The following is a 6,000-nucleotide window of genomic DNA, read 5'->3' as shown; positions in this document are numbered from 1 at the left end:
TCAGAACTTGGGGAAGCCATGTGCAGCCCTCCTGGGCTCCTTTTTCGGCCGTGACTGCCTCCTGAAGCTATCTGCCATTGAAAATAAAGTTTGGAGAGGCCACGTGCAGCCTGCCTGGCAGAGGGCCGTAGGAGGCCTCCATGGCTGAAAATGGAGCCTCAGCGTGTAATATCGAGCTGGCCATGCCCATCCTGGCCAAGCCCATTGACCATGCCCACCCACTGCCCCCCTAGGTCAAATACAACCCTGATGTGGCCCTCAATGAAATTGAGTTTGACACCCTTGGTCTAGATCAAATCGAAGAAGCAGTATCTAGTGTGGCCTAAAGAAGGCCAGTCTGATATCACATGCAGAGCACCAGTTCATTTAATTTTCTGGTTTTCACGACAGCAGTTAGTTTACTGTGACAAGCTGAAAACAAAGGACAGTTAATAAAGATGAAAGGAGCAGCTATGTATTTCTCATTCGATCAACTAATAAAGAACATTTGGGGATCTGTATTCTTGGAATTGAAACTTGAATTGGCATTTGCAATTTACTTCCATAGGAGAAGACTTATTGTTTGGTATTGGGATTATAGAGGCAGCCCAGTTTTTTCACTCTGTTTTAACATGACTGCTCTCTCACTCTGGCATGTGAAATGACAAGCCAAAGCCAATTGTTACATTATCAAACAGTTGAAGATCTCTTCTTTTCAATGCAAGAATATATGACAGATTCTGGCAGGATTCCCTGTTTACTCACTTTATAGTGGTCATAACAAGCAGCCCATTAAAATTAATAACTGTGCCTATCTTTAACAATATTTGGTTAATTCTACATCGCTCCCACCCCACTCCTTCTGTTTAAGATGAAAATGAAATACAATTTTATGATGCCCGGGAGGCACAGATACAAGACAAAATAGCACAAGTGTGTTTCCCTAAAATAAATGGTAAATGTGGATATTCCTGGAAACTTGTAATAAGTATATTATTTTAGCATTGTAGGGGATTGTGCTCAGAACCCTTTTATCCTGGTTATATATCAAAGGAAGAGAACAAAATGTAATTTATTTTCTGAGGTTCAGTAATGGGTTTCTAAAGCCTTGGACATTACAAACCTAAGGAAAAGTTACTCATTAAATAGATATTTCCATAATAATATATTTTTGAGTTATCTCCCCCCTCCCCATGTGCTATCCTTTCAGTTATTTGAAGAATGTAATGTTGGAAGAAATGTCCATCTGGGTTCAGTTCCAAGTGGGGAGAAAGACATTGGAAACATGGAAGCTGATTGGAAAGATAGTTTAATGGTGGATAGGACCACATGTTTTTAGGTCCTGAGTAATCGAGCACATGGGTGAGGGAGAAAGGGAGGGAGGGAGAGAGAGAGATTTATACCCTCTCTTGGGCCCTGCCTTGGAGCTTCCTGTTTCTGTGTAAGAAATGTACTCTGATTGGTTGTCAGACTCCCATGGGGCCATGCAGAAGTAACTTTATAGGTTGTCTTGAGTTCCTGGCTTGATTGAATCTTGCTGGGTGGTGTAATCTTCCCAGGTGCCATGTGGTGAGATGGGTAGAGGGTTAATCCTATTATGTCCTGAGGGTGAAGATCTTTTATGTTGTAGATAAGCTAGCCCAGCCTTTTGTCTTGTAGATAGGATGGCCCAGTCTTTCTAGGACTATTAACAAAAAGTGGGGGCTGCTTTCCAAGAGCATGTATCTCCTTTTCTCATCCAGGGAGGTATACTATTCTGCTGCCTTTTTAATATTTCCTAGAATATTTCATTCTTCTAGGTGGGTGCTAACTTTCTACAGTAACCATACCCATCAGTTATCTTTTCTCAATGCTAAACTTGCCCACTTCCTTCAATCTCAGTTCATCTTAGTTTCTTATCTTAGTTTCTACCCCAAGATCATATTGGTTGCTCTTTACTGAACCTGTTTCCATTGTCCCCGAATCCTTCTTGAGATGGTTGCCCAGAATTAAACATAAGGCTCAAATTTGGATTCAGATTTGGAAGCGTGGAACAATTACTTTCCAAATTTGGAAATTGTGTTTTTGTTTATATAGTCTAAAATTGCATTATTATTATTTTTGCAGCCAACTCACACTGTCAATTCACATTCAGTTCTATTATACCAATACCTGTGATGCAATTCCAGAATCAACTAAGAAAGCCATCTAATCAATACAAAAGTTTTTTTATGGTGAGATTTGATCTTCAGAAATCCATTTTGATTTTTGGTAAAATGTGCTTAAAAGTCAATCTATGATCTGTTTTAGAATCTTCCTGGATATCAATGTTAGACTGCAATGCAATCCATCCAATGTGTATGTCAAAATTGGCATTATGATAGGTGGTGTACTGCCCCGTTTTTGAAATGTGTGCAATACACATACAAAAGCAGTACAACTTGCACTATATCAATGCTTTCTACCACCAGTTTGCTGATTTTAACCGTCCCCTCCTCTATGGACATAATAGTCTGATTGATCTCTTCTCTGGATCTTCCTTTTTCTTTTCCAAAATTAGGAGCAACATGTTCCAATCAACTGGAACTTTATCAACGTCCACTATTTCTCAAATATAAATATCCAGTCAGATTGTTGCTTCAGCATCCTAGGTAGGGTGAAATTCATCTGGTCCTGAAGACTTAAACTTTACTCCCATACTTTGAATGTATGATCTTTCTGAGTAAGGAAAGATCCTAACCCTAACCCTAACCCTTGCTGATCCTCATCCCTCACCCCCCCCCCATCCCACAGTAGCATCTCCCAACTTACTTGCCTGCCAAATATGCTGACTTTGCTGAAATTGTTGGAAAGGAGGTATCTATTTAGTCTTGGTTATCTGCTTCCGCTACAATTGGTTGGAAGAGGGTAGGATAAATTTACTGCAGTCTCAGCAACTGGATTGTTTCCCTCACACTTTCTTCCAAGAAAAGACACTTTCTCAGTGTCTTACTCAGGGCTTCTGCATCCTGCTGAAGAGACTGTTTTCTTAACTGGTTGGAATATCCAGCTGGTTAGAATGTGTGTCTCTCCCTAGTTCTAAACACCTCATTACACTGGAAAGCCAAGACTTTGCCTACCAATTTTGCAGTTCTTCTCCAATCTTCTTTCTTGAGTTCAGATTTCTTATCAAATACTGTCAAACTCATAGTTGAGCTAGAACTCCCTCACCAAGAATTTGCAAAAAGTTTATCCATCCTCCCGCCTTCTTTGCAAGCACTATTGTGTTCTGGGGTTGCTTTTTCTTTTTGTTTAAAAAGGAACGTTTCAGGCTCCTGAGCTCTGTATCCCTCATGAAGCATTACTCTCTTCTTTTTGAGCTTTTGCAACGTTTGCTGAAATTAGTTTTTACCTTTAGTTTCCACGTTTTTACCAAATTAGATCTCAGGGGAACTTACAATTTAATTTGCATAAAAGAAGGGCGCACATACTTAACTGTCTTTGGTACTCATTATAGAAAGTTTGATTATATGTCTCTTCATTTCAAGATAATCTAAGTGGTCTTTCAAAAACCAGTGTATCATACTTCCCAATTTATTAGAAACTTTTCTAGTAGCTTATTTGGAACTTTTTTACCGTGAGATTTCAGTGTCCTGTTTGGAAGATACCAACAACCATGCATGGTTATATATGAATCTATTTTGATTTCAAACTGATCCCCCTGCCCTCCCCCACAATGTATGTATGTATGTATGTATGTATGTATGTATGTATGTGTGTGTGTGTGTGTGTATATACACTATATTGCCAAAAGGATTCGCTCACCTGCCTTTACTCGCATATGAACTTACTGTAGTGAGTGACATCCCATTCCTAATCCATAGGATTCAATATGACTTCAGTCCACCCTTTGCAGCTATAACAGCTTCAACTCTTCTGGGAAGGCTGTCCACAAGGTTCAGGGGTGTGTTTATGGGAATTTTTGATCATTCTTCCAGAAGCGGATTTGTGAGGTCACACACTGATGTTGGACGAGTTTACGTGGCCTACCACTTCGTGGCTGAGTTGCTGTCATTCCCAAACACTTCCATGTTCTTATAATACAGCTGACAGTTGACTGTGGAATATTTAGGAGTGAGGAAATTTCACAACTGGATTTGTTGCACAGGTGGCATCCTATAACAGTTCCACGCTGGAATTCACTGAGCTCCTGAGAGCGACCACTTCTTTCACAAATGTTTGTAAAAACAGTCTGCATGCCTAGGTACTTGATTTTATACACATGTGGCCATGGAAGTGATTGGAACACCTAATTCTCATTATTTGGATGGGTGAGCGAATACTTTTGGCAATATAGTGTATATGCTTTTGATTTTACCTCAGCACTGTATTTTTATAATGCACTTTAGAGCTTGCAACAGCTCTTTGCCTGAGCATTATTTCCCAGCTCTTTTAGCCAGGTGAAAATATGAAGATTTTTTATCAAGGAACCTTTGGACATGAAAGACTTTTTTCAACATTGGACCATCTTCTCAATACACAGACATCTATCAAGACATTTAAAGCTCCTAAAATTTTTGCAATGTTGGGTCAGGTATGCATAATTCTCTTTCCATTGCAACTTTCATATTTCTTATATTCTTACCTTGCAGAGCAACAACAGCTGATACAGAGTGAAAGCATGCAGAACTGGAGGGTGCAGTTAAATGCATCAGCAGTTTACAGTCCCTGCGTTGTCACAAGAGACCCAAGTCCACCCCCACCGCCAATTCTGTTTTCCCTTATCTAGCGCTAATTTCGTGCTGACTGTTAGTTGACCAGATTCTTGTCTAGATTAATGTAAGGTGCAAAGAATCAGGATCATGCCCTAAATCCAAGCACGGAAGATTTATTATTACAGCCTGTACACAAGAAACTACTCAACCAACTGTCAGCATTAAAATGACACCAGATACGTGTCAACAGAATTCAAGAGGTGGTATAGATTTGAGTCCCTTGTGAGATGCTATATATGCCTTGGCATCAATAAAGAAATGATTTATTTTTGCCTTATTCTGGGATATTTTTTCAACTTTCCAATTGAGTGTACAGATTGGGATTTACAGTCTTCCACTGAATATCCAATCTGGCTTAGTTTTTTAAGAATTAGCCAATGTTCAGTGAAACTAGCCTGGATATCTAATAGAATATCTAATAGAATATCTAATATCTAATAGAAAGCCCAAGCAGCAACAAATTACTATTGTTGTCACTATTGTTATTATTATTTGAATACATTTATCTGCTCATAAGCACTCTGAGAAGTTTACTAAATGTTAAATGCAAAGAAACTGCAAAATAATAGCCAAAGGTAACAAAGAAAAAAAGGTTTTAATCATCTTCACCAAATGGGTGAAGATGTTCAACCTGATGCCCCCCACCTCCCAGCCATTGTGGACCACAAAGTCTACAATCTCTTAGTATTGGCCATGTTACTTGGGCTGTTGGACACTGTAGTCCACAGTTATCATGTCTACCCATGCTGCCTAAATAATGATGCCTATACTGTAATCTGCTGCAATTATTTTCCTAATAATATTTATTATGACTTTCTTTTCATGAAATGCAATGTCCAGCAGACACATGCAAAAAAACATAGTTTACTGTAGTCATTTTCATCCAATTATCCTGGCCCTGCTTAGTGCAGTTTAAGAAGTCAACGGATTGTATTGAATCTTGGTGCTCTAATTTACTTAATTGCAGCAACTCTCACCACTCCTATGGGTAGAGTTCCTTATTAGCATAGCAATTGACTCTCTCTAAAGCCTGCGCAAACCTTTCTTTGCAAAATTATTGCATTTGTAATTGTGTAACAATGAAGCATTTGTTCTCAAAGCAATTAACTTCTGCAACCGAAAAGACATGAAACCACTGTGAGCTTGTTCACAAGTTACAGTGCTTGGTCTGGCTGTACAATCACAAGCAATGGCAGGTTCATGACCCAATGTCACAACACTGGAAGAAGCTCTTTGCGTATATCATAAAGTAATATTCTTAAGCCCATTGATGTGGAAGAGAAAGTCC

This window comes from Natrix helvetica (genome assembly GCF_964273705.1).
Source record: "Natrix helvetica genome assembly, chromosome: 1".
Lineage (NCBI taxonomy): Eukaryota > Metazoa > Chordata > Lepidosauria > Squamata > Natricidae > Natrix > Natrix helvetica.
The sequence above is the reverse complement of the archived record's forward strand: the minus strand, read 5'-3'. Positions refer to the sequence as shown.